Consider the following 27,683-nt stretch of genomic DNA (forward strand, 5'->3'; position numbering starts at 1 on the left):
AACAGTGATCTAATTGAATGGTGGAATAGACATGAGGGGCCAAATGGCCTACTCCTGCTTCTGCTTCTTGTGTTCTTATTTACTGGCTTCGTTAGAGTAGTCCAATTAAGTCTGTCCCACCACCCTTATCCCCCTATGTGCCTCTCTAATTCCACACTGAAAGCTCCTGAGGGCAGTGAGTTCTGAATCATCACCACTTTCTGTGTAAAATAAAGAAAAAATCTTCCCTTGCGTCCTGCTTGTATCTTTTGCCTTTCTCTTTAAATCCTTGCCCCTGGTCCTTGAACCATCCACCAACAGGAACAGCCTCTCCATGTCTACCCTGTTTAAACCAGTTATGATCTCGTACACAATCAAATCTCCTCACAACCTTCTTTGCTTCTGGAAAGACCCCAGTTTCTCCAGTCACGCATTGCTTTATTGGCCACTTTGAATTATTTTTTCCATTCCCTGATGTACTGTCATTTCACCCATGAATGGATTTGCCCTCTTTACTGTAGATAGTTTCTGCCTCATCCTATTGAACGCAACCTTACCTAGATCCAGATTCTTATTGCTAAAACTCTATTCTTCCTTTCAAACACAACATTAAACTCAATTGTGTAATGACTGCTATTAAATAAATACTATTAGATACACAACTCCCACTGCAAAATGAAATCTTTTTCTGGTTCCTAATTCTATCGATAATGTTTTCACTGCCTACTTGTATCTGGTGATATCATTTCTCATCACAGAAGTAAGTTCGTTTGTAATCACTAGTGCAGTTTCTCTTCCTCATCATTTGCTTTCCTTCTGGTAAACTATAAAACCTAGCCCATTTAGTTCAGAGTCTTGACAGCCACCATGCTGTACCCTGGTAAGTTTAATTTGCGCTTGTAATTCATTCAGTTGCACCATGAATTTATGAAGAACACGTTGGGCCACACACCTCATCCTATACTTCCCAATGTAACATTTTATTCACATTTTTTTCTTTCCCTGATATCGTGAACTTACATCTTCCATTTTCTCTTTTCCTGAAGTTCCTAAGAGGTCAAGTAATTATCATTACTTAACACTTTTTATCAGGTTAAAATCCTTTGCCTAGAAATCCATTATCAGATCGTGGTGCAAAATTGCAATTACAGCATTGCAAACTTTTACTTTGCTCCTGCAACCTATTCCATTTCTGTCATTTCTGAATGGGGATGAATTTCTAGCCAGTTTATCCTCCCCATTTATTTTCCAGAACCCTGACCAAGGGGACAGCTCCTTCCTATCTCAGCAATGTTCCTGGATGTGGAACTCCTCTCTCCCAGCCTATTCCTTCAGCTCTTGTACCTTAGGCATTCAGTTTGGACAGGTTTGTTCAGGAAGTGTTTGTGCTTTTAACACCCTTGATGGTCAAAGGTGGGGAATATATACAGTATGTGATCCCTGTAGTGTACATGTATATGCTCCAAATTAAGTGACTATTGCAGGTATAACTTCAGTTTATACAATGCTGGGCAAATTGGATGCAGTGGTTACCATTGTGGTTCAGAATTAATCTCTTCTGAAATAGCATTAACCCCACCACTTTTTCCCAAGGCTAGTGGTTTGCTAGCATTTTCATAATTAATATGAACCATTTTGCTCATTTTGCGTCCTATCTGCATGGGTTTACACTGAGCAACACAGTACCTTGGCCTGACCTGAAGCTACCCCAAGGCCAGCATTTGTGCACTATTTGGGAATGTTGTATGGAGGAAAGGCAGGCCAAAGTCTATAAGCTGTCAAGTGTGTCTGGAATCCTCTAGCCTTTCAGATATAAACCATTCAAGGATATGTTTCTTCTTCTGGTCTTCACTGAGATGGCAATTAACCTGCCTTTCTGCTGTAACAGAGTTAAATTATGTTCATCCATTCCTGTGGAAGACTTTGAAGCTGCACTAGTAACATAGCAGGCAATAATTCAACTATCAGCAAGGTTCAGCTACACTAATATAGAAAAGAAGGGGAGTGTTGCAGCTATAACTGCTTGTGTGCAGGGCTTTAAATTTAGAGACTAAATTAAGCTAAAGTCAAGCCTGAACACAGAATGAGGGAAAGCAATGAATATGTTATTATTCATTTCAGCTCCTCTTACACTTGTCAAGTTGCACACAGTTATGCAAGTATTGCTTTTTATGCATTCACTTGCCAGACAGAAACTCTTTGTATCTTCAGTTGACTTGACAGTTATCACATACTGTAATTATGCCCTCTGGCTGACAGACTTGCTTTAACAGCATTTGTGAGCCTTTTTGACATAGCTTTTTTCATTAAGCGTGCTCAGCCCCAGTGAAGTCCTTTTCCACAGCTCCCACTTCCCTTTCTCAGTACAAATAGTGCTCATCTCTGGCAGGCAGGGAGTCACTTTAATCTAGCATTAAACACGGCAAGCGAATTGGTTCCTTTGGAGTGTTGAGCCTGCAGAGCTGAGAGCGAGGTTTAAGGCTTTAAGTACATAACATTCCATCAAAATGCCAGAGCTTTCTTTAAAAAGGCTGCTAAGCTATATTCTTTGGGGTGAGGGAAGCAAAAATAGAAGGGTTGATATAAATAAATTGATACAAGAAGAAGGCAGTGAGAGGAGGAGCTGACTACTTAACCCTTTGCCTTTCCCACCACACAGTCAGATCGTGGCTAGTCTGTACTTTGGTTCTGCTTCTCCACCCTTGCTCCATGCCTCCCATTTCCCTGACCCATACCTCAGGATAACTGAAAAGTCTCAATTTTGTTTTTCTTCGAGAGATGGGTGGGGAATTTGGTTTTGTGACTAGATGACTATGTTCTAACTTTACATTAATCACTTGGGAACTGACTGACATCACCAAGAGCACATCAACAGGGTGGTGTGTGAGAAGACCAGTTGGTATTCATTGTGTTCCATATGAACCAAGAGTTTGTGCAAACAAAGCATCTTCTTCCTTTTTCATTCCAGGCTTCTTGAGAGAAAGGCCAACCATTCATTAGTCCTTTGTATTTTACTGACCAACCTATCGAACTCTCTCATCTCTACTACAGTTTCTGGTCTCACATCTATAAGAAAGTGCTCTGATCTGAACTTTCTTAGATCCAAAGTAGAGTATCATTGTTCTCCACATTGAACTCTATTTGGCACAGTTCTATCCTGAACTTACCTGTCAGAAACCCTTTGTAACATCTTCCTCCAATCCATACAATCAAGTGTGCTTCTTAGTTTATTGCTATCTGTGAACTTGGATGTACTCTTCTCTTTTACTTTATTCAAATCATTAATGTACCTGAGAAACCCCATCATACCACCCTGCCCTTTACAGATCTTCCTCTTCCCAATCCCACACTGACATTTCTGTTCATGGCCTCCTCTACTGCCAAATTGAGGTTAGGCGCAGATTAGTGATTAGTGGAGCCACACCTTATATTCCAGTCTCCAATCTGACGGCATCAATATTGGTTTCTCTAACTTCCGGTAACTACTCCCCTCTGTCTGCCCCCCCACTTTGTGGTCCCTTATCCCTCTACCCTTCTCTTTCCCCTCCCCCACCCTCATGACCTGCCCGTCACCCACACCTTCCTCCCTCTGGTTCCCCACCTCCTTCCCTTTTTTCCATGGTTCACTGTCCTCTCCTATCAGATTCCATCTTCTTCAGCACTTTGCTTCTTCACCTCTCACCTCCCAGCTTCTCACATCATTCCCACTTCCCCCCCTCGCCCACCCACCTACCTTCCCCCTCTCACCTGGACTCACCTATCACCTGCCAGCTCGTGTTCCTCTCCCTCCCCCTCCCCCCACCCTTTTATTTCTGGTTTCTGCCCTCTTCCTTTCCAGTCCTGTGGAAGGGTTTCGGCCCGAACATTGACTGTTTGTTTCCCTCCATAGATGCTGCCTGACCTGCTGAGTTCCTCAAGCATTTTGTGTGTGTTGTTCCGGACTTCCAGCATTTGCAGTCTCTCTTGTGTCTCCTTTACAGATCTTTTGGTGGGATCAGTCAAATTGAGTTCCCAGTTAGAATGTGTTCCTTTTATTCCTTGAATGTCTCCTTCGGCCTCATGAATTACAAACCCCATGGCAGAAGATTACATCTAACTCTGCACATTCTTGTTTTTGTCAATATTGTCTTGTGGGGAGCCTGATCAAAGCCATTAGTGGAGCTGCTGCCTCACAGCTCCAGTGACCTGGGTTTGATCCTGACCTTGGGTGTTGTCTGTGTGGAAGTTTGCATGTTCCCCCTTTGATTTAAGGATCTCCTCTGGGTGCTCCAGTTCCGTCCCACATCCCAAAGACGTGCGGGTTGTAGATTAAATTCTTCCTGCTATGTAGATGAGTGGTAAAATCTGGGGGAGTTCATGAGAATGTGGGAGAATAAAATGGGACTAGTGTGAGTGGGTACCTGATGCTGTGGTCTTGTCGGGCTGAATGCCCTGATTCCATGCTGTATAACTATATGATTTATGTTAATTAAGAGATTGTAGCAAAACCAACATTATTTCAGATTATCCAAGGATAAGTTTAACCAGCTTCTTCCTTTACAGCCTTTCTGTTTGTATTTTCCTGCCAAGAAGACGTGCATTGTTGTTCAGTGGAAGCAGGTAGCCTCCTCGGGTTCGGCCTGAAATGTAAATGTGACATCTAAAGTCTGGCTTCCAAATTGGAATGAACTTGCATTTAGATACCGCAAGTAATATCTTGTCAGTCATTGAGACAAATATAGCAATTACAAGCTTCTGGAAATTGTAAATCTGAAGAATGATTGGCTAGTATGATTTGGGGATGTCATCTGCTAAAAGAATGGTTAATATCTTATCAAAGGCAGTGCTATACTCCCTCAGCACCAGCACAAAATTTCAGCAGAGATTACAAGCTTCAGCCCCTTTCCACCCAACTCTGTTGTACAAATTTTGAGTGTTCAATGTTGAGGTTTTCAATACATTTTAAAGCCACACATGGTGAATGTCGGGTATCAAGACCTGATTCCTTCCATTTGCTTTGATCCCAACTCACTAAAAAAAATATCAGTTCCGCTCACAAGTCAGGGGTAAAGTATCAGAAGTTATTGCTTCCAAAGAAGTATGGTTCTTTTAACAGGAATTCGGGATTTGGATCCAGCAATTCATTTTCGGTTGCCTTGACTGACATAACTTAGAACATAGAACATAGAACATTACAGCACAGTACAGGCCCTTTGGCCCCCATAGTTGTGCCGACATTTTATCCTGCTCTAATATCTATCTAGCCCTTCCCTCCCACATGGGCCTCCATTTTTCTATCATTCATGTGCCTACCTAAGAATCTCTTAAATGTCCCTAATATATCTGCCTCCACCACCTCTGCCAGCAGTGCGTTCCACGCACCCACCACTGTCTGTGTAAAAAACTTACCTCTGACATCCCCCCTTATACCTTCCTCTAGTCACCTTAAAATTATGCCCCCTCATGTTAGCAATTTTCGCCCTGGGAAAAACTCTCTGACTGTCCACTCGATCTATGCTTCTTATCATCTTGTACACCTCTATTGAGTCACCTCTCATCCTCCTTCGCTCCAAAGAGAAAAGCCCTACCTCGCTCAACCTATCCTCATAAGACATGCTCTCCAATCCAGGCGGCATCGTGGTAAATCTCCTCTGCACCCTCTCTGAAGCTTCCACATCCTTCCAAAATGAGGCGACCAGAAATGAACATAATACTCCAAGTGTGGTCTAACCAGAATTTTATAGAGCTGCAACATTACCTCACGGCTTGTAGGCACACTTGTAGGTACACTTAAAGTACTGTACAATATTATAATGCTGTTCACCCACTGTGTATTAATATGAGCCGGTGTTTATCACAGAATTGTAAAAACAGTAAATACTGTACCTTCCTGTTGAAGTAATAGAAAATGGTAAGTGTGAAGGGCTCAGTATAGAGAAATGGGTGGAAAGAGTGGAAGTTGAAGAGCAGTTCTGCCTTCTCACATTCAAGTTATTATTCCTTGAACCAGTTACGATGGTATCTTTATTCTCTCTACGTTACTAAACTGCAGTGGGTGCTTCAGTTTCATTTCAGAAGAGTGTGTTTTACCTGTTCAGGTTATTTAAATAATCATCTGATATCCTCAGCAGAAGAATTCACTGTGGAATGAATGATACAGTCCAGATAAATGAAAAATAGGGAAGGTAACTCAACGATTCTGAAGATGTGTATCAACAGTGCACCACCCTCTGGGTCCATTGCAGTGTGTTGTAAACATGTATGTTGGGGTCCTTCTGTGCTGTCTGTTGGGATTGTGTGATGGGGCAGTGTAGCACATGTGGGAGTGTGAGTTAGAACTGTGTTAAGTGTTGAGACATTGTGCTGAAAAGTGACTGCGCACTGGGTCTGCGCTTCATTTGTTGGGACTGTGTGCCCATGTTCAGAACGCAAGGGTGCTGCATGTGTGGAGGGTGCTCGGCCCCACAAGCTTACTTTATTATTATTTTTCTATTTTTCCATCCAATCTCATTTGAATTTGTACAGCAGGTGGTCTGTAGCACTTGAAATTGGAGAGGGGGAGGGAACGTTCGATCAATAATTTGAGCTGAGAATGCAAAGCTTTCAGGGAAGTCAATGCACATTGTGATTCTGCCCCTCTTTCTGGGTAGCGAACAATAATTAATGCAATATAATTAGTGTGAGCCATGAATGACAAGCAGGAATGGTGCGTGGAGGCAAAGAAAAGGCAAGTGTTGGTTTTCTGAACAGAGTGAAGGTGCATCTGAAAAGCTGTCTGACACATTTTCAGCAAAACATTTGAGGCTGAGATGGGGCCCTTTTCAAACAAAACCCACTCAGACATTTAAGCAGCTGTGCCGCAGTGAGAGACCCACTTTCAGAGTCATTCAGTCACGGCTTTTCATTCAGGGAGATTGTTTTTTCAAGGGATGACCCATCTGACCCTCTGCCTCAGTAGTGCTGTCCAAGAAATCTCTTTGTGCTACAGCTTCTAATTCTGCAATCCACATTGTGGACAACAGGGAAAGATCAGAGTAGTGTATGGATCACAGGGATTTTACAATATGGAGGGGAGGCTACTCTGCCCATCATGACCACATCTGGAGTATTGCATTCAATTTGCCCCATTACAAGAAGGATGTGGAAGCTTTGGTGAGAGTTCAAAAGAGCTTTACCAGGATGCTGCCTGGTTAGAGGGCATGTGCTATAAGGAGAGGTTGAACAAACTAGGGGTCTTTTCTCTGGAGCAGCAGAGACCGAGGGGAGATTGAGGTTTATAAAATTATGAGAGGCATAGGAAAGTAGAAGGCCAGTATCTTTTTCCCTGGTTGAGATGTCTAATACTAGGGGGCATGCATTTAAGGTGAGAGGGGGTTAGTTCAAAGGAGATGTGAGGGACAAGTTTTTTACACAGGGAGTGGTGGGTGCCTGGAATGGGCTGCCAGGGTTAATGGTGGAGGCAAATACATAAGAGGTGTTTAAGAGGCTCTTAGATAGGCACAAAAATATGCAGAAAATGGAGGGATATGGATCATGTGCAGGCAGAAGGGATAGGGCATCATTAGCTTAATTAGTTCAGCACAACATAATGGGCTGAAGGGCCTGTTCCTGTTCTGTGCTGTTCGCTGTTCTATATTCTAAGACTGTGCCAGCTGGTAGAACAATTCCATCTGTAGCCACCATCCCCACACCAAAAGAATTCAGATCATAACCACTCTCTGAGTATAAAGATTTTTCCAGACATTGTTATCTTTTGCCCAAAAACTTTAACCTGTGCACTCAGTCCTCAGTCCTTAATCTGTGATTGGAATGGCTTCCTTCTGTCTGTGCTGCCTGAACCAGTCATTATCTCCTCTCAGGTCTACTCTTGTTTCTTTACTATATTCTGAGCTTGCAGCTGAAATCCCTCATTCCTTCAACCACTTTAGTAAATTTCTTCTACGCTTCCTGTAGGACCTTCATGTCCTTCCTAAGGCCTGTTAATGAGAAATGGATGCAGGGCCTAACCACCGCCTGGGAAGGTGGTGGAGACAGGAACTCTCACAACATTTTGAAGGTTTCTGGGCAAGCACTCGAATTGCTTGGTTACAGACCAAGAGCTGGTAAATGGGATTAGCACAGATGGGTACTTAATGTCCGGCATTGACATGGTGGGCTGAAGGGCCTTTTTCTATGCAGTATGACTCTTTGACCAGTGTTTTATACAGGTTCAACTGCATAACCTTTGTGCTCTGTGTCCCTATTAAGAATCCAATGTCCCTGTTTACTTTGCTAACTACTTTCAAGGATATTCAACATTCAGAGGGTGCACACACTTTAGAACTATGCCATTTAATCTATATTGTGCCTCATTCTTGCTGTGGCAGTGTATCACTTCGCTCTTCTCTGTGTTAACTTTTATCTGCCACCTATCCGCTCATTCAGCCACCCATGTCAGGTATAGGCAGCTGGGATCAAGTGAGTCCTTTGAGGAGTTTAAGGAATGCAGGAGTACACTGAAGAGGGAAATCAGGACAGAAAAGGGTCATGAGTTATCACTGCAGGCGAGATAAAGGAGAACTCTAAAAGATTCTTTAAGTATATTGGGAGCAAATGAGTTGCTTGAGAGAGATTAGGTCCCCTTAAGGATCAGTGTGGTAATATATGTATGAAACCACAAGAAACGGCCACGGTCTTAAATGACTATTTCTCGTCTATATTTACCATGGAGAAGGATGTGGAAGCTGGTAGGTTCTGGGAAGGGAATAGTTACATCCTGGAGGATATCAACATACAAGGAGGTGTTAAGAGGTCTTGAAATGCATAAAGGTGAATAAATCCCTGGGGCCTGACCAACTGTATCCTCAGATATTATGGGAAACAAGAAGAGAGATTGCTGGGGCCCTGGGAGAGATTGATGCATCTTCTTTAGTCACAGGTGAGGTACCAGAAGGCTAAAAGGTGGCTAGTGTTGTGCCTTTATTTCAGAAGGGTAGCAGGGATAAACCAGTAAACTACTAGCTGGTGAGGCTTGTATCAGGGATGGGAAAGTTACTAGCGTGGATTCTGAGGGACAGGATTTATTTGGCATTTGGAAAGGCAAGGACTGATTCGGGATAGTTAGCACGGCTTTGTGTGTGGGAAATCATGTCCCACAAATTTGACTGAGTATTTTGAAGAGGTGACCAAGAGGGTTGATGGTAGACATTGTTTACATTGACTTTAACAAGGCCTTTCACAAGGTCCTGCTTGGTAGTATGGTGGACAGTGAAGAAGGTTGTCTCAGGATACAACAGATCTAGGTCAACTGTGAAAGTGGGTAAGAGAACAGCAGTTGGAATTTAACTCAGCCAAGTGCAAAGCAATGCATCTTGGGAAGTTAAACCAGGACAGGACAGATGCAGTAAATGGTAGGGCCCTGGGAGTGTTGTAGAACAACGAGACCTTGGGGTACAAGTACATAACTCCTGAAGGTGGGAACACAGGTAGACAGGGTGGTGTGGAAGATGTAATGCACGCTTTCTTTCATCAGCTGAGGCAATGGATATCAGAGTCGTGATGTCATGTTACAGTAGTACAAAATGTTGGTCAGGCCACACTTGGAGCACACTGTGCAATTCTGGTTGCCTTGCTATTGTAAGGACATGGTTAAGATAGAGAGGGTGCAGAACAGATTCACAAGGATGTTGCTTGGATCGGTTGGTGGGGGGTGTTTGAGTTATCAGGAGAGATTGGGTAGGCTGGGTTTGTTTTCCTCTGGAGGCTGGAGTGTGATATGATAAAGGTATATAAACTGAGAAGCATAGATGGGCTGAATAGTCAGTGTCTGTCCTCTCATGGTAGGGGTGTCTAAAACTTGAGGTCATAAATTTAAGGTGAGAGGGGGTATTTGAAGGGTAAATTTTTCACACAGACTAATTTGTATTTGGAATGAACTGCCAGATGAGGTGGTAGAGGCAGGGACAGTGACATCATTTATGAGGCACCTGGACAGCTTCTTGAATGAGCAGGGCATAGAGAGATATGGAATTAATGCAGGCAAGTGGGATTTGGTATCGATAGATATGGTGGTTGGCGTAGACATGGTGGACAGCAAAGGCATGTTTCTATGCTGTACCACTCTATGACTCTGTCTATGTTCTGCTGTGGTTCATTACAATCCTCTTTCCTGTTAAGCCACACTTCCAAGCTTGATCATCTGTAAATCTGGGAATTTCATTCCTTCTATCCCAGTTTACTGACATGCATAGAGAATTGGTTATCGGGCAGAAAGTAGAGTGGGTGGAAATGGGTTCTCCTTGGTTCAGCAGGCGTGACTCATGGGGAACTGCCGGGATCCATGCTTGGGACACAGCTGTTCACAATCTGTGGTATCAGTGGTTTGCCTGAGGAAATCAAATGCTGCATTTCCAGGAGTGAGAATAACGGGCAGGCTGTTCAGGAGAAACTTCTTCATTCAGTGGTTTGGGCCCTTTAAAATTACCTACCCCAGAGCCTGTAAAGGCTCAGTCATTGTGTTCATTCAAAACAGAGGTCGATAGATGTCCATGGAATGAAGGGGTATACTAATAGTGCTGGAAGATGGCACTGAGATAGATCAACCATGAACTTGTTTGCAGACCATGCTCGAAGAGTCAGATGGGCTTCTCCTGCTTCCACTACTTATGCAAAATATTAATGCCCATCCAACAAAGCAGTGGTTCAAGCACTCACCTCCCTGCATAACATCACATCTAATATCCTCTTATCTGACACACAATCATTTACCTGTGTTCTCTGTTTTCTGCCTTAAGTCAAATTCCTTGTCCATTCTGCTACTGACTCTCCAGTTTCACATGCTTAACTTTTACTGATAGGCGTCCCTCCGGGACATTGTCAAATGCCTTCTGACAATCCTTGTTGATGACATCTACTGCATTCCCTTCATCAACCTTCTCTGTTACCTCGTCAAAAAAATTCTGTCAAATGGTGGTTTGCATTCCACACCACAGAAACAGATCTTTCAGCCCACCACGTCCATGCTGACCTACACTTTGCCCATCTACACGAATCCCATTTGCCCGCATTAGGACTGTATCCTTCTATCTCTTGCCGACTTAAGTGTCTATCTAATTGCCTCTTCAGTCATGAGCTTTTTCATGCTTCCCCTGGTTATTATTTCAAAGACCTTCCCGCACAAATCACGCATTTTTATTGAAATATAAAATCCTGCAGAACAATGTGCTTCATTTATGTTGGGGGAATGAGCGTATGTGGCATTTATAACTGTCAGCTGAGGCCCATCTGAAGAGGGAGATAAACTGAGGGGAAAATTGTGTGAAACCATTGGTTTTAAAATGCCCCCTTATATAATTGAAATTGGTACCAACTTCAGTGGATTTACATTTGTACCATTTATAGAATAATTATTTTATTTAATTTACAAAATGAAGCATTTTATGTAGTGGAAGTGGAGGTTTCTGTAATGGAGATGCTCATATCCAGAGGCCCTTTGTTTAAAAGGAGGAGTAGAGGGTTGGAGGGGGACTGATGAAATTTTTTTTCTCCCAGAAGGCGGTTGCATTCTGGAACACACTGCCTGAGAAGGTGGTGGTGACAGGTGCCCTCACGATAGTTAGAAAGTATCTGGATGAGCACTTGAATTGCCAAGGCATAGAAGGCCACAGGCCCAGTGTTGGTAAATGGGATTCATATGGATGGGTACTTGATAGTCAGTATGAAGGGCCTGTCTCTGTGCTGTATGACTGACTGTGGGAAGATGCATACATATGCACCATTTACGTGAAGACAGGCAATGTAATTACTTTTGTAAATCCAACACGTTCTAGGTGGTGTGTGGTACCATAGAACAATACAGCACAATACAGGCCCTTCGGCCCCCATGTTGTGCCGACCTTCAAACCACTCCTAAGACTATCTAACCCCTTCCTCCCACATATCCCTCTATCTTAAATTCCTCCTTATCTAACAATCTCTTGAACTTGACCAATGTATCAGCCTCCACCACCACCCCAGGCAGCGCATTCCATGCACCAACCACTCTCTGGATGAAAAACCTCCCTCTGATGTTTCCCTTGAACTTCCCACCCATTACCTTAAAGCCATGCCCTCTTGTATTGAGCATTGGTGCCCTGGGAAGGAGGCGCTGGCTGTCCACTCTATCTATTCCTCTTAATATTCTGTATACCTCTATCATGTCTCCCCTCATCCTCCTCCTCTCCAAAGAGTAAAGCCCTAGCTCCTTTAGTCTTTCCTCATAATCCATACTCTCTAATCCAGGCAGCATCCTGGTAAATCTCCTCTGCACACTTTCCAACGCCTCTACATCCTTCCTATAATGAGGCAACCAGAACTGGACACAGTACTCTGTGGTCTAACCAGCATTTTGTAAAGCTGCATCATAACTTTGCGGCTCTTAGACTCGATCCCACGACTTATGAAAGCTAACATCCCATAAGCTTTCTTAACTACCCTATCCACCTGTGAGGCAGCTTTCAGTGATCTGTGGATATGAAGCCCCAGATTCCTCTGCTCCTCTACACTGCCCAGAATCCTGCCATTTACCTTGTATTCCTCCTTGGAGTTTGTCCTTCCAAAGTGTACCACCTCACACTTCTCTGGATTGAACTCCATCTGCCACTTGTCAGCCCAGCTCTGCATCCTATCAATATCCCTCTGAAAGCTTCAACAGCCCTCCACACTATCCACAACACCACCGATCTTTGTGTCATCTGCAAACTTGCTAACCCACCCTTCCACCTCCTCATCTAAGTCATTAATAAATATCACAAAAAGTAGAGGTCCCAGAACCGATCCCTGTGGGACACCACTAGTCACAGCCCTCCAATCTGAATGCACTCCGTCCACCACAACCCTCTGCTTTCTACAGGCAAGCCAATTCTGAATCCACATGGCCAAGCTTCCCTGGATCCCTTTGGCCTCTGACCTTCTGAAGAAGCCTACCATGCGGAACCTTGTCAAACGCCTTACTGAAATCCATGTAGACCACATCTATTGCACTACCCTCATCAATCTTCCTGGTCACCTCCTCAAAGAACCTTATCAGGCTTGTGAGGCAAGATCTTCCCTTCACAAATCCATGCTGGCTGTCCCTAATCAGTCCATGATTCTCTAAATGATCATAGATCCCATCTCTTAGAATCCTTTCTAGCAGCTTACCCACCACAGACGTAAAGCTCACTGGTCTATATTTCCCTGGACTATCCCTATTACCTTTTTTGAATAATGGGACAACATTCGCCACCGTCCAGTCCTCCGGTACTATCCCCGTTGACAACGAGGACTCAAAGATCCTAGCCAACAGTTCAGCAATCTCCTCCCTCGCCTCCCGAAGCAGCCTGGGGAATATTCCGTCAGGCCCCAGGGACTTATCTGTCCTAATATTTTCTAACAGCTCCAACACATCCTCCCTCTTGATATCTACATACTCTAGAACATTACCCTTACCAACACTGTCCTCAGCTTCATTAAGACACCTCTCCTTGGTGAATACTGAAGAGAAATATTCAGTGAGAACCTCACCCACTTCCACAGCTCCCAGGCACATCTTCCCACCTTTGTCTTGAATCGGACCTACCTTTACTCTAGCCATCCTTCTGCTCTTCACGTACAAGTAAAAAGCCTTGGGATTCTCCTTAACCCTACTCGCCAAAGCCTTTTCACGTCCCCTTCTCGCTCTCCTCAGCCCCTTCTTAAGTTCCTTCCTTGCTACTCTATATTCCTCACGAGCCCTATCTGATCCCTGCTGCTTACACCTCATGTATGCTGCCTTCTCCTTCCTAACTAGTTGTTCCACCTCTCTTGTGTTGCTGCCATTCTTTCTCTGCCTCACCGGACAAATTTATCCCTAACATCCTGCAAGAGATCTCTGAACAATGACCACATCTCCACAGTACATTTCTCTTCAAAAATGTCATCCCAATTTACACTCTCAAGTTCTCGCCTTATAGCCTCATAATTCGCCCTTCCCCAATTAAATATCTTCCCGTCCTCTTTGCTCCTATCCCTGTCCATGACAATGCTAAAGGTTATTGAGCAGTGGTCGCTGTCCCCCAAATGCTCACCCACTGAGAGATCTGTCACTTGACCTGGTTCATTACCTAAAACTAGATCTAATATGGCATCCCCTCTAGTCGGCCTGTCAACATACTGTGACAGGAATCCGTCCTGGACACACTTAACAAACTCCGCCCCGTCTAAACCTTTGGCACTAAGAAGGTGCTAATCAATATTTGGGAAGTTGAAGTCTCCCACAATAATAACCCTGTTATTTTTGCATCTTTCCAGAATCTGCCTCCCAATCTGTTCCTCAGTATCCCTACTGCTACCGGGGGGCCTATGGAATACTCCCAGTAGAGTAACTGCTCCTTTCTTGTTCCTAACTTCCACCCATATTGACTCTAGAGAGGATCCTTCTACATTATCCACCCTTTCCGCAGCTATAACTGTGTCCCTGACCAGTATCGCCACCCCTCCTCCTCTTCTCCCCCCCTCCCTATCCCTTTTAAAACACTGAAAACCAGGAATATTCAATATCCATTCCTGCCCTGGTGTCAGCCATGTCTCTGTAATAGCCACAATATCGTAGTCCCATGTACTTATCCAAGCTCTCAGTTCATCTCCCTTATTCCTGATGCTTCTTGCATTTAAGTAAATGTACTTTAGCCCATCCACCTTACTACTTTTATAGCCTGTACTCTGCTTCTCCTTCCTCAAAGCCTCTCTACCTGTTAGATCTGACTTTTCCCCATCCCCTTCTTCCTCTGACCTACTCCTTTGGTTCCCATCCCCCTCACAAACTAGTTTAAACCCTCCCGAACCACCCTCAGAAACCTGGCTGCAAGGATATTGGCCCCCCTCAGGCTCGGGTATAACCCGTCCTCTCTGTACAGGTCCCTCCTTCCCCAGAAGAGATCCCAATGATCCAAAAATCTAAAACCTTCCCTCCTGCACCAACTTCTCAGCCACGCATTTATCTGCCATCTCCTCCTATTCCTTCCTTCACTGTCGCGTGCTTCTGGCAGCAATCCCGAGATTGCTACTCTTGAGATCTTGTTCTTCAGCCTTCTGCCTAGCTCCCTAAACTCACTTTTCAGGGCTCATCCCTCTTCCTACCTATGCCGTTGGTACCAACATGAACCACGACTTCTGGCTGTTCTCCTTCCCACTCAAGAATCCTGTGGACCTGATCAGAGACATCCCGGACCCAGGTACCTGGGAGGCAACATACCATTCAGGATTCATGCTCACTGCCACAGAGCCTCCTATCTGTTTCCCTGACTATCAAGTCCCCTATCACTACTGCCTTCCTCTTCTTCTCCCTTCCCTTCTGAGCAGCAGGACCGGTCCCTGGCTACTGCTGCTTGATCCCTGCAAGTCATCCCCCTCAACAGCCTCCAAAGTGGAAAACCTGTTATTGAGAGGAACAGCCTCTGGGATCCTCTGCACTATCTGCCTGTTTGTTTTCTTTTTCCTTTGCTCTGTCCTGACAGTTACCCTTCTATCTACTTCCTGGACCCCAGAAATACCTGCTCTAAGGGGTGTGACTGTCTCCTGATGTCCAGCATCTGCATAACTCTCTCCCTCCCTGATGCTCTGCAGTGTTTGAAGCCGCAACTCCAGCTCATCAATTTTGAGCCAAAGTTTCTTAGCCTCAAGCACTTACTGCTTTTTATTTTAGAACACACTCTATTTGCTGTGTTCTCTGTCATTGTGTACGAAGGAGGTTTGACAGGGGTGACACTTTTGTCCAAAATTTATTTTATTTATAAAAATTTACGAGTATTTGATGCAGTGCATAATATGTTCATAAATCAGTTCATAGTGTATGACAATTATGCTCATTCTGTGCAGTATATTGTCTCAACGGAGTGACCCATTCCAGGTACTTAAAGGATTTATGTGACCTCAGCAGGTCATAAATCACTTCCTCTACATCAGCTGCACAATAAACAGTCCAAGGGTTTTTCCGTGTGTTCCACCCCTCATACTGCAGTGATGTCATGGCCCTTCCCCATCTAGGCCCTGCAACAGTTGTACTCAGCTTCAGTGCTTCCCTCAGCACAGACTCCTGGACCCTGGAGGGTGAAAGTCTGTAACATTGGGTTGTGGACTGGAAGACCAATGTGTTACTGGCAGATCAGAGAGTGTCCTTCACCCAGTTAAGAATCTTCAGGCAGTGATTGCTGGTTGTCCCAGTGTGTGTGTGTCCTTGGGAGCAGCTGTGCTGAGCTTTCCGGACACAACCAGGTATATTGCTGCAATGGTCCACCTCCAGGGTTGCTGAAGACATCACATGGCTTAGGTATCTTTTACCACTTCCATTCAGATGCTGGAGGTGATGTCCAGTTTGCTTTTGTCTCTGCTGGATTGTCCAGCAGCTGAAGTTGCTCACTGGATTGACTAGCCAGGACGTTGCCAGCACCAGTGAGAGCTACAGGAAGACAACCAGCCATTCATGTTTCAGAGCCGGGACACACACACTGAATGGAGCATGCTTCACCTACTGCAAGGACGTGACTACCAACTGCCTCTTTGGTTTCAGTGATGGGGAAGTTGCCTCCCCACAGCAGAATATTGAAGTTGGGGGAACGATAATCACTGCTTCCTGACCATACAGACTGCCAGTGGGACTCCAACCTGACCCCTCCCAATAGCTGACAGGTGGCAAGCTGCACTCCCGCAAAAATGGATCAGCCTTGACCTTGATAAAGGTATCAAGGTCACCACACATCACATTCTGCTAGTAACACTGCACATGTGACCAGATGCAGTCATTCAATCAATTTGGTTTAATATAAGATCCAAAGGCTCACCACTGAAGTCTATTGTTCTATCCTAGCATGTCCATGTGATGTGTGAACTGCTGCATTTGCCTTGGACTGAGATCAGAGGCTCAGGGGCTGCAGTGAGTCAGTGTACGTGTACCCAGTACTTTGCTGATCTCCTGGCTCTCTTTTGCCTCGGGTGTGATGATTTTCTGCCTCCTCCATGTTATGTGAGCTGCATGGTTTGTGAAGCATGAGATGCAGTAGAATATCCAGCTAATCCATGTCTCATACTTTCTTGATAAACCGTCAGTCAAAGTCAAGTTTGTTTATGCGCAAGTACATGTGTGCACAGGTGCAATGAAAAACTCACTTGCAGCAGCATCATGGGCACATCGCATCATATAAGCAGCATTCACAAGAAAAACATAAATTAAACAAATTATGCACAATTTTCACAAGAAAGAACACAATTAGAACAAAAGTCCATTGTAGTGCAAACTGATCAAAGTGTTGCTAAACTGTAAGTGATTAAGGTTGTGCCAGTTGGTTCAAGAACTGAATGGTTGAAGGGAAGTAGCTGTTCTTGAATGTGGGGGTGTGGGACTTCATGCTTCTGTACCTTCTGTCCAATGGTAGCTGCGAGAAGATGCCATGGCCTAGATGGTGGGGATCTTTGATGATGGATGTTGCCTCCTTGAGGCAGTACCTCCTGTAGATACTACTAGTGGTGAGGAGGGATGTGCCCGTGTTGTATTGGGCTGAGTCCACTGCTCTCTGCAGCTTCTCGTGCCCTGCACATTCAAATTGCCGTACCAGACCAGTCATATGGCTCAGTGTAAGCTCTGTGAGATTTCAGCAGGAGAGCCTCTTCTCAGATTGGAAGCATTGACTGATAAGATTCCTTTGTTTGACCATTGTGTCATGAATGAAACTGGGAATAAAGGGCAACAGCAGTGTGATTCTTGACGCTATTACTTGGATTAATACGGGACATCGGTGGTTAATTAGGAGAATGGCTTAACTGCAACAGAGACCACTGTGACTAGGCATTGAGAGTAGGGGAGGTGTCTGACCGAGTGAGTGCAGCAGTGTCAGATCGAACAACCTAATAAAAATGAAGAGGCTGTAGTATTTTCATCACAACAGGTAACAATAAAGTTAGAATTTCTGTTCCGAGCATCAGAAAATAAATGAGAAATCCATCTGCCTTTTTTTTGATTAAGTGTTGCTTTTGTCTCTCATCCTCTCTCAATTTTGATTTTTGTTAGTTATTGTTTGTTTTTTAAGGTTGGCTGCATGTGAATGAATCATTGGCTGAATTAAAGTCTTTTTTCCCTTTGATTTTCTCGCTAATGGCAGTTTAGTAGATATTGGTTCACATTAAACTGTATGTTATGACTGCATTATCTGAGTGCATTTAACACCAAAACAAATCTAAAAGCTTGTGCTGTAAATCCACTCCCAGTTGCTAGGATTGCAGTTTACTTCAGGGAATAAGAAGGAAGGATTTATATCAGGAGTTAAAACAAGATACCTTGAGGGGTCTTTCACAGAGCAAGTTGGCACTTTGAAACACAGAAGTACCCAGATAATTGAAACAAAAAGGAATTACATTTGTTTCTCCACTTTTCTCCTCCTCTGTGATCTTTGTTATGTCTTGGTTATCATCAAATCTCACTATGAGTTTTGTGCTTTTTGATTTTGTTTCAGTTAGGAACAGAGGAGGAACAGGTGTAGAATATTCGGCCCCTTGAGACCAAACTACCATTCAATAAGGTCAAAATTGATGGGTATCTTAATTCCATCTACCCTGGCTCCATATCCCTTCATAGTCACCTCCAGCACAAATCCATTAATCTCAGTTTTGCAATTTTACATGAGCGGGAGGAAGCCATTTCATTCTCTGTGTTTGCTTCACTACTTGTGCCAGCCTTTTCCACACTTGCCAAAATAAAAAAAATCAGTCAGTCTCAAATTTAAGATTAACAAATAACCTAACATCAGTTCTCATTTGTGGGATTGAGTTCCAAACTTTTACCATAAGGCTATAAGATATAGGAGCAGAATTAGGCCAATTGGCCCATTGAGTCTGCTTCACCATTCAATCATGGATGATTTTTTGCAACCCCATTTTCTTGCCTTCTCCCCGTAACCCTAAACTCCCTTATCAATCAAGAACCTATCAATCTTTGCCTTAAATATACCCAATGACTTGGTCTCCACAACCCTCTGTGGTAACGAATTCCACAGGAATTCACCACCTCTGGCTGAAGAAATTCCTCCTCATCTCAGTTTTAAAGGGATATTCCTTTACTCTGAGTCTGTGCCCTCAGATCCTAGACTTTCCACTCTATCCAGGCCTTTAAGTATCTGGTAGGTTTCAATGAGATTAAGGAGGGGAGTACAAGCCCAGAGACATAAAATACTCTTCATATGTTAAGCCTTTCATTCCTGGGATTATTCTTGTGAACCTCTTCTGGACCCTCTGCAGTGCCAGTGCATCCTTCCTTAGATATGGGGACCAGAATTGCTCACAATATTACAAATGTGGTCTGACCAACACCTTATAAAGCCTCAGCAGTACATTCTTGCTTTTATATTCCATTCACTGGTTTCTGAATTTGACTCCTGAGAAGTCTGGCTCTAATTTTTAGACCCTGTCCCCTGGTCCTAGAACTCCTCAAGCAATGGAGATAGGGTGGATGGAGAGAAGTTACTACTTCCCCTTGTTATCTTGAAAATATTGATCTAATTACACCTTAAACTACTGTCTTCTGAGGAATACAAACTTAAATTCTGTAGTCACTGTATAAAGCCTCACTGTATGGTCTTTAGGCCAATATATCTGTAAAAAGATTAGTTGCTCATCATCCTCCAGCTGTGGTCATGCCATGGCTTTATATATCTTTGGAATGACCTCTACTTGCTTGTAGTCAGGTACCATGTGTATTAATACCAGAAGGCCATTATCTATCATGAGCTCAACCCTCCGCACCATCGAGGACATCTTCAAGAGGCAGTGCCTCAAGGAAGCAGCATTAATCACTAAGTACCCTCACCATCCAGGACATGCACTATTCTCATTACTACCATCATGGAGGAGGTACAGGAACCTGAAGACCCACAGGTCTTCATGGTCCAGGAACCCTTGAATGGTCCAGGAACCCTGAACACTACCTCCTTATTCTTTTTGTTTTGCACTATTTATTTATTTTGTAATTTATAGTAATTTTATATCTTTGTGGTGTACTGCTACCTCAAAACAACAAATTTCACATCATGTAAGTCAATGATAATAATTTTGATCCTCTTTTGGTTATTTCCTGTACTTGTCAGGACACGTCAACAATAGCTGTATGCGGACCTCTTTGTATCTCTAGTCCATCTTTCCACAACTTATGAAGTACTTTATTCCCAGATTTTTTTAGATCCAAAATGGATGAGCTCCATTTGCTGCAGTTTTGCTATTTGTTTAATGTACTTGCCATTACATGTTTCCATCTACACTGCTTACAATGCCTTTCTGACCCATCATCATCATTTTCAGTTGCCCCCTTGAATCCACAATGATTCAGATCGCACTATTGTTTGTGTGAAGAAGCTCCTCTGACCACTCCCTGATGATCCAGGTCTGACTTTAAGGATGTTGCCCTTTATTCTACATTCCCCAACCAATGGCAATAGGTTCTTCCTATCTCCCCAACACTTTTGGTCACCATAAGACTTCAGCGTTCAAGGACTACTGTGCAAGGTATTCAACAGTGCTGCAGATGAGGCCCAGGGAAAGGAGCTGGTTACAAACCAACTTTCTCAGAGGTTCATCTCCTTAAAGTTGCTGCTTAGTCAGTCCATTCTGATGGCAGGTTCCTGGGTGTAAACCCCTGGCTCAGTACCAGTCTGTCACCACCACCATGTGTGATTGCACACTCCCTCCAGCTGAGTGCCTCCAGTGACAGGATGAAATAATTATAGTATGGAAAATTCTTCCCTGTTTTCATTATAAATTGGAACGCAAATATTTAGAATTGAAATTGGAGAAAAATTACTTTAAAATGGGATTCTGGTCCAATAGTTCCTCTCCATCTGACCCTCTTGACTACTGATAGTTCAGATTCCATTTTGCAACACTGTGGGACATAGTCTGGTGCATGGAGTAATTGTGAATGAGAGCAGCAGTTCCTGTGGAGGGCCAATATTTAAAATTCAGCAGAAGAGGAACAACTGCTTTCAGACTCGTGGTAGCCACTGTTTTTCTCATTTCTTGGAAGGAATTGCACTACGAGCTTTGAATGATGAGCCCTACTTGTGCAATCAAATGAACTATAATATATTCCAGTAATGAATCTTTCATAAAGTAAGCGCTTTGTTTCAAATGCAAACCCACTCCAAGGCAGTTAGTGATGGAGATGTGGGAGAAATGTGGAAGAAGGGAATGGGTTCCAAGGAGCTGGTGGTAGCATTCTGTAACCAGGGCTGTGGAGTCCACCTCAGACTGTAGGAATAGGGATCTAGGAGTTAATCTGTACTGAAACTGCTGGCTAGTTCTGGGCTGCATTGCTTTCTGCCTCCAGATCCTTCCCAAATGCATTGCAGCTAACACTGCTTGCAATATGTCCTTCTGTGACTTCCATTTTTATGGCCCCTTGTTAAATGTTGCAAGATGCTGAGCAGAAGTATGATCAGACAGCAGCTGACAACTGGCTGCATAATATGATGTCAGGACAGGAGAACACGAGCTTATTCAAGGGGGTAAATTTTAACGGGTGCCTTGCAGGTGGATGGAGAGGTTTGGGGTGGGAATGCCAGATGTTAGGGCCACAGCAGCTGCAGATACAGATGTCAGAGTCATTGAGTCACCATAGGGAGATACAGCACAGAAACAGGCCCTTTGGCCCATCGTCCATGCCAATCATCAACCACCCATTGACACCAATCCTAGCTTAATCCCATATTATTCTCCCCACATTCTCATCAACTCCCCCCCAGATTCTACCCCTCACCTACACAAGAGGGACAATTGGCAATGGCCAATTAACCACCAAACAGCACCTCTTTGGGATGTGGGAGGAAACCAGAGCACCCAGAGGAAACCCATGCAGTCACAGGGAGGACGTGCAAACTCCACACAGACAGCAGCTAAGGTCAGGATTGAACGCGAGTCTCTGGTGCTTTGAGGCAGTGGCTCTACCAGCTGTGCCACTCTGCTTTCTTTTATTTTTTGTTATGAAATTAAAGAAACAGCAGTTTTTTTGTAAATAAATACAGAAAGACAATTGCAAGTAACTAAACAAATATAAAATACAGGGCTGTGCAAGATTACAGAAATGGCAGAATTGAAAGATGTTGCAGGGCTGGGGCAGGTTGCAAAACCAGGAACGCTCTTGGGCACAGCGGTATTTGAAGCAAGGATAAGTTGGTATAGTACAGTGAGTGGATTCACTCCTTCTCTCCAGTAAGGAGGAGTCAAACTCACACACTGCCTATGTGCTGGATGATAAGGCAATGCAGCCTTAAGCCAACAGGTCCTATTGATGTTCTCTTGATCTAAAGTCACTGCAGTTCAATAAAAGTTGAAGCTGATAAGATGCTTGATAAGTGAAGATGTGGTTCCTGTTAGGCGGTTTGTGAATTTGGATCTCTGCACCAGTGTCTCAGGCTTGGAGTTTCCCTGTACAACCACCTGCCCAGCACTCTTGCACAGCAATTTTTGACTACTAGCAGCAAAAGTGAAGTGCCATCGTTGTGTTAAGGAATTGGACCAAAGTATTCTAATCTCTCTCTTTCTTTAAGTGGGACATGTGTATTTTAGATTCCCATCTAGCAGATGGCTCATTCAGAAGGAGGTGTGACAGAATGCACCACTTACCTCGGTGCTCTGCGAAGATCTAACTTGCGTACCAGTAGCAGTAAGGCCATGGGAATAGTTCACAAGTTCTCAAACTGCAATTTAGTCTCCCAATATGGATGCGTGTTAATGCAGATTATGTGATTTCCTATCCCCTCTGCTCTGCACAGCAACTCGGGAGCAATCACTAATCCCCAAATCATTCCCTGCAGCTAGCAGACCTCGGTGACTCTGACCGCTGGTCAAAGCCATCTGGGAATAAGCCTATGAGATTAATTCAGGCTTTTTATTCCTGAGGTCTCATTGATTTTCTTTTGGTGGGAGCTGATTAAATACTGCACTTACCGATTCAAGGACACATAGATATTTACAAGGAAGGAAATAGTTATTTTCAGTTAAAAACTCTTATGTTCCACGTTTTAAAAAAATAGCAGGTACTTTTGTTTGCTTTTTACATTATGTTCACAATTGGTGATGCTGCAAAGCATTGGTTTGCTGCTAAAAGGCTCACCCCTCAACTGTACAGGAATAAAGCCGAGGTCCAGTTGGTCCGAGTGAGTAAGAGTGAAAAGCTTGAAATGTCGGAAGCACAAGAGTGAATTTACACAAAGCCCCACTAACAGCAGTCTGATACTATTAAGACATCCGCTTTCACTAATGTTTGCTGCACCTTATCAGAGATTCCTCTTGTCCTACCAAATCTTCCCCTCCCTTTCTGCTATTTTAAAACCAACTTGATTTCTTTTTCATTTCTGACTACTGCAGTAATAACTCTTATTTCTTCTCCACAAATGCTGCCTGACCTGCTGAATGTTTCCAGCGTTTTCTGTTTTCATTTCAGATTTCCAGCATCTGTGGTATTTTTGATCAGTGCTGTCTCACTGATGACCGCAGACCCTCTCAGAGATGCCTCTCCAACTGTGGCATCTCTGACTTCACGCAGCTTCATTAAAGGCTCCCTTTGAGAAATGCAACTGTCATCAGCGTTGATACCACAGCACTCTCTCGTTAATGGCTCTATGGCCATGCAAGGTTTATTCAGCAATAACTGCCCATTGATGTCTGCAGCTAGAATTTGTGCTCAAGTTACTGGGTGGGGAAGTTGGTAAAGATACTATTGAAAGATAGGGATGCGGGAGTTGGAGTGAGGTACAGCATGCGGGGAGCAGAGAGATATGGTGGGAAGAGATGAAGGTGGGGATGTTGGGCTAGGGACAGTGGTGGGAAGGAGTCAGCCACAGAATGCTTCACTCGATAGTTCATTGGCACCCGCTGATCACAGTTAAATCTCCCATTGGCGTTAGAGTGTAGGCACATTGGAAATAATTATTCTTTATTCAACTTGTCTACAGTAAGGGAATTTTGTGAATATAATGATCAAGCATTATATGCAGCCAAATTGTCTGGACAGTGTTATCTAATCATAGAATTATTAGATACAGCATAAAAAAGGGGCCATTTGGCCTTTCGATTTCCTGCTATCTCTCTGTGAGAATGATTCAGCTAAGTCCAAAGCCCTGACACTTACTTTCTTCAGTACTGATCTTATTCTCTGTAGAAGACCATGGCTGAATATGCCTGCACCACCCTATAACGCAATCCATACTGCATAAAACTAATTATTCTACATGCCACCTTTGGTTAATAGCCAATTACCTTTAATCTATGTCTTTTGGTTCTTGACCTTTCTGCCCTAGGGAAAAGTTATTCACCATCTGACCTGTCGTGACCCTTCATTATTTTGAACACCTCTCTCACATCCCCTATCAACTTATGCTGCACTAAGGGGAACAATCTCAACTTCTCAAAGTCAAAGTCAAGTTTATTGTCATGTGCACAAGTCCATGTGTGCACAGGTGCAATGTAAAACCTACTTGCAACAGCATCATGGGAACATAGCATCATATAAGCAGCATTCACAAGAAAATAATAAATTAGACGTAAATTATACACATTTTTTACAAGAAAGAACACAATTAGAACAAAAGTCCATTGTAGTGCGAAGTGATCAAAGTGGTCATAGCGTTGCTAAACTGTAGTGATTAGGGATGTGTTGGTTGGTTCAAGAACCGAATGGTTGAAGGGAAGTAGCTGTTCTTAAACCTGGTGGTGTGGGACACCAGAATTCTGTACCTCCTGCCTGATGGTAGCTGTGAGAAGATGGCATGGCCCAGCTGGTGGGGACCTTTGATGGATGTTGCCTTCTTGAGGCAGCACCTCCTATAGACACTGCCAATGGTGGGGAGGGATGTGCCCGTGATGTATTGCACTGAGTCCACTACTCTCTGCAGCTTCTTACGTTCCTGCACATTCAAATTGCTGTACCAGACCAAGATGCAACCAGTCCGGGCACTTTCAATGATACATTTCTAGAAGTTTATTAGAGAGTTCAGTGACTAGCTGAACCTTTTTAACATCCAAACCTCAAACCTTTGCCATAAGTCTCTCATCATTCTAGTAAGCCATTTCTCCATCTTCTCCACAGCCCCAGATCCTCCCACCGTGCAGCAACCAGATCCATGGTTGTGGCTGAACCAGTGTTTTATAAAGATTCATCGTGGCTTCCTTTGCTCTTGTACTCTGTGCCTCTACTTATACTTTTTTAACCACTCCTTTACCCCGCCCTGACACTTAAGAAGATTAATTTACATGTAGAGAGATACGGCACAGAAACATGTCCTTCAGCCCACTGAGTCCATGCTGACCATCAAACACCTATTTATATTACTCCTACCCTAACCTATTTCATTCTCTTCACATTCTCATCAACTACCCCCAGACTCTACTTCATACCTATGCACTAGGGACAATTTACAGTGGTCAATTTTTAACATGTTTTTGGGATGTGGGAAGAATCTGGAATACCTGGAGGAAACCCACATGGTTACAGGGAGAAGAAGTAAACTCCACACGGACAGCAGGGGAGGTCAAGATTGAACCTGGGATATGTACCAGGTCTGTTTGTTCCCTTTAGATTTGTTTACCCTTTGTTGTGCTCTTTCTTTTCACTCTTCCCATCAATTGTTATAGAGTCATACAAGCCCAGAAACAGGTCCTTTAGGCCACTGACCTCATGCTCCATTTATACTAATCTATACTAATCCCATTAACCAGCACTTGGTCTGTAGCCATTTATGCCTTGGTTATTCAAGTGCTCATCTAAATACTTAAATGCTCTGAGAGTCTCTGCCTTCACCACCCTCTCAGGCAGTGTGTTCCAAACTCCAGCCTCCCTGCGGGTGGAAAGGCTCTTCCCTGCATCGCCTCTAATCTTAACTGCTTGCCTTCGATCTCTACCTTCTCATTACTGTCACCTCTGCCATGGGGAAAAGTTTACTGCTCTCTCCTTATCTGTGCCGCACAGTTCTGCAGGTTCCCAGTAAGTTGAGTGGGGGTCCTTCCACCATCCACTTTTCTCATAAGATTGCTGGAAAATGGCATTGAGTTAGAAGATCAACCACGATCTTGGTGAAAGTGGAACATTCTCAGTGGACCAGATGGCCCACTCCAGCTTACGATTCTTGCAGCCTAACAATATCATGGGCCACTCCTTTCAAGGAGTTCTGGGCATCCCAGATTGGAGGCAGTTGCCAACAGATTCACTCATTTGTTTTGTGAACTTTCTCACAAAAATACCTCAACATTATCAGAACTACCTACATAAAATTTTGGTTAGGCTGCACTTGGAACATTGTGTGCAATTCTAGTCACCCTATTACAGGAAGGATGTGGAAGCTTTGGAAAGGATGCAGAAGAGGTTTACCAGGATGCTGCTTAGATTAGAGGGTGTGTGCTATAAGGAGAGGTTGGACAAACTTGGGTTGTTTTTTCTGGATGGTCGGAGGCTGAGGGGAGACTTGGTAGAAGCTTTATAAAATTATGAGAGGCATAGATAGTCAGAGTTTTTTCTCCCCATGGTAAAAATGTCAAGTACTAGACATGCATTTAAGGCGAGAGAGGGAAAGTTAAAGAAGATGTGCAAGGCAAGATTTTTTATACAGAGAGTGGTAGGTGCCTGGAATGGGCTGCCAGAGGTGGTAGTGAAAGCAGATACGATAGTGGTGTTTAAGAGGCTGTTAGATAGACACATGAATATGCAGGGAATGGAGGGATATGGATCATGTACAGGTAGAAGAAATTTAGTTAAATTTGGCATTGTGTTTGCCACAGACATCGTGGGTCAAAGGGCCTCTTCCTCTGCTAAAAGTGGTAAAATTGGTCTATCATTGTCATGTGTATCGAGGTACAGTGAAAAAACTTTGTTTTGCATGCCATCCATACAGATCATTTCATCACATCAGTGCATTGAGATAGTGCAAGGGAAGAGCAATAACAAAATGCAGAATAAAGTGTTACAGTTACAGAGAAAGTGCAGCGCAGGCAGACAATAAGGTGCAAGGTCATGACGAGGTAGATTGTGAGGTCAAGAGTCCATCTTATCGTACAAGAGGTCCATTAAATAGTCATATTAACAGCATGATAGAAGCTGTCCTTGAGCCTGGTGGTACGTGCTTTCAGATGTTGTATCTTCTGCCCAATGGGAGGGGGGAAAAGAGAGAATGTCTGGGGCAGGTGGGGTCTTTGATTATGCTGGCTGCTACACCAAGGCAGCAAGAAGTGTAGACAACCTGTACTGTTCTATGTTCTATATTTATAGCTTCTGGTGTTCTAACTCACCCCACAGGGAGCGCATACCCCTGGATGGAACCATGGAGCGAATTGGCATGTTCAATGCAATTTAACTTGACGGTGGAGAAAGTGAGGAAAGTTTCCTCTACTGGGGAAATCCATATTACGGAGCCACAAGTTAAATCTAGGTGGGTGGTCAGGAAGCATGGAATTCTCTCTTCCAAGTGGCTTTTGAGGCTGTTGGTTTGACTGACTAGGATGGGGCGGCACGGTAGCGTAGCGGTTAGCGCGACGCTATTACAGCGCCAGCGATCGGGGTTCGATTCCCGTCGCTGTCTGTAAGGAGTTTGTACATTCTCCCATGTCTGCGTGGGTTTCCTCCGGGTGCTCCGGTTTCCTCCCACATTCCAAAGACGTACAGGTAGGTTAATTTGGGTTTAAAATGGGCGGCACGGACTCGTTGGGCCGGAAGGGCCTGTTAC

At 43.9% G+C, this 27,683-nt stretch overlaps 1 protein-coding gene across 1 annotated transcript in view; it reads left to right on the forward strand.

The window, feature by feature from the left end:
• Positions 1-27,683, forward strand: part of LOC127572111 (ephrin type-B receptor 1-like) — a 507,089-nt gene that overhangs the window by 193,432 nt on the left and 285,974 nt on the right.

Source organism: Pristis pectinata, chromosome 6, assembly GCF_009764475.1.
Source record: "Pristis pectinata isolate sPriPec2 chromosome 6, sPriPec2.1.pri, whole genome shotgun sequence".
Taxonomy (NCBI): Eukaryota; Metazoa; Chordata; class Chondrichthyes; order Rhinopristiformes; family Pristidae; genus Pristis; species Pristis pectinata.